At 38.1% G+C, this 8,588-nt stretch overlaps 1 long non-coding RNA gene across 2 annotated transcripts; it reads left to right on the forward strand.

The window, feature by feature from the left end:
• The first annotated feature begins 6,140 nt into the window (after nt 1-6,140).
• On the forward strand, nt 6,141-8,456 carry LOC139034278 (uncharacterized). 2 transcript variants are annotated; one of them, XR_011486683.1, is made up of 4 exons: nt 6,141-6,343; nt 7,586-7,768; nt 7,889-8,068; nt 8,440-8,456. It is a non-coding gene; the product is annotated as an uncharacterized lncRNA (long non-coding RNA). The 2 variants fall into 2 exon arrangements; XR_011486684.1 differs by lacking the exon at nt 8,440-8,456 and having other exon boundaries at nt 6,146-6,343; nt 7,889-8,069.
• The last annotated feature ends 132 nt before the right edge of the window (nt 8,457-8,588 follow it).

Consider the following 8,588-nt stretch of genomic DNA (forward strand, 5'->3'; position numbering starts at 1 on the left):
AGTTGAATAGTATGTGAGAGTGGGCACCCTTGTCCTTTTCCTGATTTCAGGGGAAAAACTTTCATTTTTTCACCATTGAGGGGTGATGCTTTTCTGTTTGGGGTTTTTCCCCTATAACTTTTATTAGTTAGGTATGTCCCCCTTTCCGCTTTCGGAGATTTTAATTTCAAAAATGGATGTTGAATTTTGTCAAGGATTTTTCTCCCCATTAGATAAACAATATGGTTTTTTCCCCCAATTTTTAATGTGGTGGGTTTTACATTATTTGGGGTTGCGAAAATTAAAAAAATCCTTCATTCCTGGGTGGCCCTTGGCATGAAAAAAGTGATTTTTTAATATGTTTTGGGATTTTGTTTGCTAGAATTTTTTAAATTTTTGCATCTATGTTTATCAGCAATTGGCCGGTTTTATTTTTTTGGCATCTTTTTCTGGTTTTTTGGAATTAGGGGTTTCCCATAAATGGGTTTGGGGAAGTTTTCCCTTCTTTGAAATTTTCTGGAAGGTTTGAGTAAGATAGGGGTTGGGCCCTTTTCTAAAGGAAATTCACTTGAACCTCTGGGCCTGGGCTTTTGTTTGTGGAAAATTTCTGATTACAGTTTGATTTCCCTTCTTGTGATGGTTTTGTTAAGATTTCTATTTTTTTCCGGGGTTTAGTTTTTGGGAAAAATTTTTAACTTCTCTAAGAACTTGCCATTTCCCAAGTTCCATTTTAATTTGGGATGAGCGCTGGGATAGTTCTTATGATCCTTTGTATTTCGTGTTTTTTTTTATCTCTCCATTTTCATTCTCATTTTGTTAATTTGGGTTTTTCTCCCTTTTTTTTAGAGCTTGCTAATGGTTTTTTCAATTTTTTTTAATTTTTCAAAAACCACTTTTTGCTTTTTTAATTTTGCTATGGTCCTTTTGTTTCTTTTTCATTTTTTTTCTGCCCCCAATTTTTAAGATTTCTTTCCTTCTACTAACCCCCGGGGGTTTTTCATTTCTTCTTCCCCCTAGTTCTTTTGGGGTTAATTAGGTTATTTTTTTTGACTTTTTTTTTGTTTCTTTAGGTAGGCCTGTAATGTATGAATCTTCCCCCCAGCACTGCTTTTTCGTTCCCATGGGTTTTGGGGTTTTTGTGATCATTTTCATTCATTTCTATGCATATTTTTATTTCTTTTTTTATTTCTTTTATGATTTGTTGGTTATTCAAAGCGTGTTGTTTTTCCCCATAATTTTAATTTTTAATAAATTTTTTTTCCCCTTTTGAGATCTAACTTACGCACTGTGGGGCAAAAAATGACTGGAATGATTTCATCTTTTTTTAATTTACCAAAACTAATTTATGCCCAGGATTGATCTATTTTGGGGAAGGTTCCCTGTGCACTTGAGAAAAAGGTGAAGTTGATTTTTTGGGGTGAAAAACCTATAGATGCAATTTGGTCTAGCTGGTCCTTGTGTCCTTTTAAAATTTTTGTTTCCTTGTTCATTTTCTTTTAGTTATCTATCCAATTGTGAGTGGGGGGATTAAAGTCTCCAAATATTATTGTGTTGCATTAATTTCCTCTTTCAACTCGTTTGCGTTTGCCTTACATATTGCGTGCCCAGTTGGGTGCATATATATTATAATTGTTAAACTTCTTTGATTGATCCCTTTATCATTATTAGTGTCCATCTTTTTTTTTTTCTCTTTTCCAGACTTAAATTTTAAAGTCTATTTTTTCTGATTGAGTATTGTGACTCCCGCTTTCTTTTGGGCCCCCCGTTTGCGTGGAATATTTTTTTCCACCCTTCACTTTTAGTCTGTATTTTCCCTTTTTCTTTGAGGGGGGTCTCTTGTAACAGCATAATAGGGGTCTTGCTTTTGATCCATTCAGGCCCCCCCTTTGTCTTTTGGTTGGGGCTTTAACCCTTTACATTTAAGGGAATTTTTGATAGGGATGGGCCCGTTGCCATTTATTTTGTTGTTTGGGTTTCCTTTTTTACCACCTTTCTGCGTTTCCTGTCTAGAAAGATCCTTTTAGTATTTGTTGAAGAGCTGGTTTGGGGGGTTAAAACTCTCAAACTTTTTCTTGTCTTTAAAACTTTTATTCTCCTTCAAATCTAATAGATCCTTGCTGGGTAACTTTTCCCTTGCTGCTTTTAATATTTTTTTCTTTGTGTTTGATTTTTGTTAAATTGATTAAATATGTGTCTTGGGTGTTTCGCCTTGGGGTTTTTCCTGTTTTGGGACTCCTGGGGTTTTTTGACTTGGGTTTGGGTATTTCCTTCCCCATTTTAGGGAAGTTTTCAGCAATTATTCCCCAGATTTCCCCATGGCCTTTCTTTTTGTCTTCTTTTTCTGGACTCCTATGATTTTGAATGTTGGGGGGCGTTTCACATATCCCAATCCCTAGGTTGTCCCATTTTTTTTGATTCTTTTTCTTTTTTTTTCCCCTCGCTTCATTTATTTCCACCATTTTATCTTCTAAGTCACTTATCCTATCTTCTGCCTCCGTTATTCTACTCATGGTTCCCTCCAGAGTGTTTTTGATCTCATTTATTTCATTATTAATTTTTAATTGATTTTTTTTTATTTCTTCTAGGTCCTTGTTAAACATTTCTTGCATCTTCTCAATCTTTGTCTCCAGGCTATTTATTTGTAACTCCATTTTGTTTTCAAGATTTTGGATCATTTTTATTATCATTATTCTAAATTCTTTTTCAGGTAGATTCCCTATTTCCTCCTCTTTTGTTTGACTTGGTGGGCTTTTTTCATGTTCCTTTAGCTGTTGGGTATTTCTCTGCCTTTTCATCATGTTTAGATTGCTGTGTCTGGAGTGGGCTTTCTGTATTCTTGTGGTCTGAGGTTCTTTTTTATTGTGGAGGTTTCACCCAGTGGGTGGGGTTGGACGATTGGTTTGTCAAGGTTTCCTGGTTAGGGAAGCTTGTGTCAGCGTTCTGGTGCGTGGAATTGGATTTCTTCTCTCTGGAGTGCAATGGAGTGTCCAGTAATGAGCTTTGCGATGGGTCTCTGTGTTAGGTGTGACTTTGGAGAGCCTGTATGTTGACACTCAGGACTATGTTCCTGCGTTGCTAAAGAATTTGCGTGGTATGTCTTGTACTGGAGCTTATTAGCTCTTGGGTGGTGGTTGGTTTTGGTGTAGGTATGGAAGCTTTGGGATGGTCTCTTATTCCTTAATGTTCCGTGTGGTCAGGAGTTTTCTGGTTTTCTCAGGATTTGGGCTCAATTCTCCTGCCTCTGGATTTCAGTTTTATTCTTCTAATAGTCTCAAGGCTTCTCCAACTATACAGTACTGATAATAAAACTTCTAGGTTAATGGTGAAAAGATTCTCCACCGTGAGAGACAACCAGAGAGGTTCACAGAGTTACATGAAGAATAGGAGAGGGAGGAAGGAGATAGAGGTGAGCAGGAGGAGAAAAAGGGGACTCAAGAGGAGAGAGACAGATCTACGCAGTTATCTGTTCCCAAAGTGTTCTCTGTAGCCCAGACACCCACAAAGATTCACAGAGTTGGATTGGGAAGAGAAGGGGAATGGAGGAAGTAGAGGTGTTCTGAGGGAGAATAACAAAGATTGAAAATCTAGTGTAGAGGTTAGACTCTTTGAAATACAATATTTAAAAACAAAAACACAAAAAAATTTAGAACTGTATATGAAGTTCAGTTTAAAAATAGGGTTTCTCTCTCTCTCTCTCTTTTTTTTTTTTTTTTTGTGTGGCTATAGTGAAATGAAAATGAAAGTTAAGGAATAATAGAGGAGTATTAGAGGACTCTAAAAGGAAATAGGAGAGAAAAACAAGAAAAAGAAAAAAAAAAAAAAAAAAAAGAAAAGAAAAAAAAATTTTTTTTTTCCCAAATAAAAAAATCGTAAAAATATATATGAAAATGAAAGTTGAGGAGTAATGGGGGAGTAATAGGGAATTATAAAAGAAAATGAAAGAGAAAAAATAAAAAATAAAAAAAAAAAAAAAAAAAAAAAGAAAGGGAAAGGAAAAAAAAATTTTTTTTTTATTTTAAATTAAAAAAAAATGTACATATATATCTAGGAATTTCTCTGAGGTTGTTGCGGTCAGCGTAGGTTCAGTTCAATTTCAGATAGCTCCTCTTTCCAGCTTACACTTCTCGATATCTGTAGGCCCCTTCCCTTGTAGCCGGTGTTACCTTCAGGGATTTTAATCTGTTGCACCGGTCCTTTCTGAAGCGGTTCCCTTTGTTTATTTGGCTTCTGTTTGCTGTCTCTTTGGTGTCTAATTTCCGCCCTGACACAGGCGGGCGGAGGTGATCTCTTATTTAGGTTCTCTAGTTCAGTTCAGTCCTGCTACAGGGAGGGCGGGGCGCTGCAGACAGATACCGCTCTGTGTGGATAGCGCTCACCGTGTTCCGGCCACACTGGGTTTGCCCCGCTCACGGGTGTCTGTGCTTTCGCCGTCTACACTGCTCAGGCTCCCGGCTGCTCCACATGGAGCGGGCCCTGCGTTGAGTGCGGTTCCAGCCTTCGGGTACTCCACAAAAGCGCAGATTCGGTTGCTCCTGCGTTTTGTGCCTTCCCCGGCCTGAGCGGTTCAGGCAGCCAGAGGCTTGGGCGCACTCTCCCGGGTGCAGTACGCCTTATCCCTCCGCGGCGAGCGGCCCAGGCAGCCAGAGGCTTGGGCGTATTCTCCCGGGTGCGGCGCGCCTTTTCCCTCCGCGGCGAGCGGCCCAGGCAGCCAGAGGCTTGGGCGCCCTCTCTCCCCGGGTACGGCGCGCTTTTTCCCTCCGCGGCCCCAGCACGCACCGCCAGTCGGGTCTCAGGAAGTCTTTAGCTAGAACCCGGAGGCCTGTTTGCAGTGTGGGAGGGGGTGGCTTCTCAGGGGCTGCGTTTGCCCTTTTCCCCTCCCCCCTGCCTCCTACCTCCAGCGGGGATGGGCCGGCTCTTCTCTGGAGATTCTCAGTCCCTTTGTTTTGCGAACCGCCGGCAGTGTGTTCGGGCCGGTTAATTTTGTCCCTTGCTATCCCACAGTTTAAAAAAGCTCCCTCCGATTGCTCTCAGGGTCTTCGGGCTGGACCTCACCCCAAGCAATGCCGCCCGCTCCTCTCCGTTCCGCCCCCACTTGTTGCGGCGGGGACGGGCGTCTGGGGGACTTTTCTGCTGGGGGTTGCTTTAGGGACGTAATCTGTGGCCTTGTTTTTAATTTTTCCCATTACAGTGCCGAAAACTTCCCCCAGTCCCGCCCTGAAGGGTTCCTGGTGATTTGGGAAACTTCTCATTAAGACCCCTTCCCGGGACGGGTCTCCGTCCGTAGCTCTTTCGACTCCCTTATTGTCGTTTATATTTTGTCCTACCTCCCTTCGAAGGCAATGGGCTGCTTTTCTGGGCGCCTGATGTCCTCTGCTAGCGATCAGAAGTTCTTTTGTGAAATTTGCTCAGCATTCAAATGTCAGACTGTGGCTTTTCATTGGCTGAGTCCTTGCAGGAAAGAAGAGCCTTTCTTCTTCTGATGGCCTCTGCTATCTTCATGGAGCATGAGAAACTTTTGGGCTCCTGGCTTTATTGAATTGAGGTTTCTGTTAATATTTAACAAGTGACATAATATTTTACATTATACAGGGTATAATGGAAAGATTCAGAAAACCTAGAGGCAACTTAGCCATGTGTTTTTGAAAAAGTTTTGATATTTAGTTCCTTATTTATAAAATTATGAATTGCATTTTAATATTCCCTCCTGCTTAAAATGTATTAGAAATGTTTTATTCAGGCACTCTAGCTATCTACTTTTTAAAGATAATTATCATCTTTTTATGTGAAAGTGTAGTGAAATATGTTGTATTTTAATTTTCATTTCTCAAAAGATTGGATTTTCATGTATTTTGTGAACACTATTCCTATTCTATAAATAAATCATAAAAGTTAAGTTTTTATTGTTAACTAAACAAAGTAAATACTAATAATTTATAAGTAGCTTCTCAGGACTTGTCTATAACAATACTGAAGAGACTCTTATACAAAATTTTACCTGGGTGTTCAACTGACTAGATTTTCCAAAGGGTCTTACACATACTTGTTGAATAAAAATCTTTTAAAAGGCAAGAATATATGCTGCCCTGTATGTGAAGCCCCCTGAATCTTATTTTTACATAGAAAATGTTAACTTCATTTTTGCAATGATTATTTCACATATATTCATTTACTTTATTTCTGCTTTTAGAAATAGAATGTCATCTTCCATTTTTAGAAGCAAACGTAGATGCTCATCCAAAGCAAGAAAAATACAAAGTTGGAGATGTGCTGAAATTTTTCTGCAGACAAAGACTTAAAAGAGTTGGACCGGATTCGGTTCAATGCTACCAATTCGGATGGTCACCTAATTTTCCAACATGCAAAGGTCAATGTTTATTTTAGGATTGATGAAATAAGAATTAGATTTTTATATTAAATCCGTATTTTATTGGCTTTTGTATTTATAATCTGACAAACTGCAAAAAATGCAGAAGGAGGAGGGGTGATAGACCATAGTAATTGAGTTGCACAGCTTGTTTAAATTATTTTTGTCAAGGGGTAATTCTACCTCATGTTGTGAAATATATGAAGGGGTTTTAAAGATAAAAATACTGTAGCTGAGGTTAAGAAGTGCTAGTGTTTTTTCTCCTTAGTCTTGTTAAAGATATAATTTAAAAAATATTGCATGGTCCTTGTTACGTTTTTATTAAGAGAATAATCAAATCATTGTAAAAATGGTTTACTAGATATAAAACAGTGACAATTTGTGGCTTGCTTCAGATGACATTATTTTCATCAAGTTTTTGATCAGATTATTTTAAGTGTTTATGCTGCTATTTAGTCACTAAGTCGTGTCCGACTCTCTGCGACCCCTTGGACTGTAGCCCACCAGGCTCCTCTGTTCATGGGATTTCCCAGGCAAGAATGCTGGAGTGGGTTGCCATTTCCTTCTCCAGGGGAATCTTCCTGACCCAGAGATCAAACCCACGTCTCCTGCTTGGCAGGCAAATTCTTTACCACTGAGCCACCTGGAAGCCCAGGTGTTTATAAATATTATGTCATAAATTATATGTGTATATTATACCACATACCTGATATTTATTTACATAATAACCTGGTTCTATAATAAATAACTTGCAATATATTGGGATTTGAGGACAACCAGGATATTTGGATATAAAAAGAATATAAGATTATACTAAAAATTATTGCTAGTTTGAAGAAGTGTAATAAGATATTTTATAAATGTAAGTAAATGTCCTTATTTCTTATATAGGGATTCTGAAGAATTTAGAAGTAAAATCTCACTGTTTATCATTTATTTTAAATTACTTCACAAACAATCACAGCAAACTGTGCAAAATGTAACATTTCTATATCTAGGTGATCAGTATCTGTTTTCATTATGCATTTTTTTCCTTTAATTTGTTCAGAATTATTCTTACTAAAAAGTCAAAATTTGAGAAAGAGAATAGTCAGTACCCTATATACAGTGTAAAAAGAAACCTGTAAAAAATAAGAATGTAGTATAAATGTAATTTAGTTCTGGATCAAACAAAATCAAACTGCATAATTTGCAATATTTAAGACTATTTGAGCATTATTTACATGGTTTATTTTGTGTTAGGGCAAGTGAGATCATGTGGTCAACCTCCTCAACTGCCCAATGGAAAAATGAGACACAAAAACCAAGAAAAATACGAACACAATGAAATGGTGGAGTATGATTGCAACCCTAATTTTGTAATGAAGGGGCCTAAGAAAATACAATGTATGGATGGAGAATGGACAACTTTGCCCAAGTGTGTTGGTAAATAGATACTCATTTTTAAACAGGACAGTTACTTTTACTTTGTCTGTATGGATAAATACATATGTAAAAATATAAAATATTTTAAAGGTAAGCATATTTTTCATGACATTTTCTTAGAACCGGGGAAAGCATGTAGATTTATACCTCAGCTTGAGAATGGCTATAGCCAGCCCTCTGTCCCTCCCTATCGACATGGAGTTTCAGTGGTGTTAAGTTGCAGAAGTTCATATACAATGATTGGAAATACTACAATTGCATGTATTGATGGAATATGGACTGAGCTTCCTAAGTGTGTTGGTGAGTATATGTTTCTCCATTTTACATTTGATTGTATATAACTTTTTAAAATCAATAAATATATTTATACCAGCACATGCTGGTGCCCACCAGATATTACATTACTAGGACATAAGACACTTATTGCTTGCTCTTAATAACTCTTAATGGTTAAGGATTTCCTTTGATCTATGAATGCTGTGCGAACTGACTGAGACACTTAGTATCTGTGTTTCAAGAACATATACAACCTCTGCTTTAGATGAATCCCAGGCTGTTTTTTCCAGCTACCTTCTGCTCCCTCATCCCACCTTCACCACATGATGAAGCTATGCAGACGGATTGTTTTTTAAGCTTCTAGAAAGCCATGCTTTCCTTTTTTTTTTTTAAAGAAAACAACAGAGTACCTTGAAAATAAAGCAGTACAGCTGGTATACAGGGGTTGGCACTGAGCGGACAGGTAAGAACAGTTACTGAGCGGCGAAGGCAAGGAGTCGGGAGATGGTGGAGCCGAAGAGGACTGGGTGAAAAAAAGGGCAGT

The sequence above is a fragment of the Odocoileus virginianus genome, unplaced genomic scaffold (genome assembly GCF_023699985.2).
Source record: "Odocoileus virginianus isolate 20LAN1187 ecotype Illinois unplaced genomic scaffold, Ovbor_1.2 Unplaced_Contig_185, whole genome shotgun sequence".
Classification (NCBI taxonomy): Eukaryota; Metazoa; Chordata; class Mammalia; order Artiodactyla; family Cervidae; genus Odocoileus; species Odocoileus virginianus.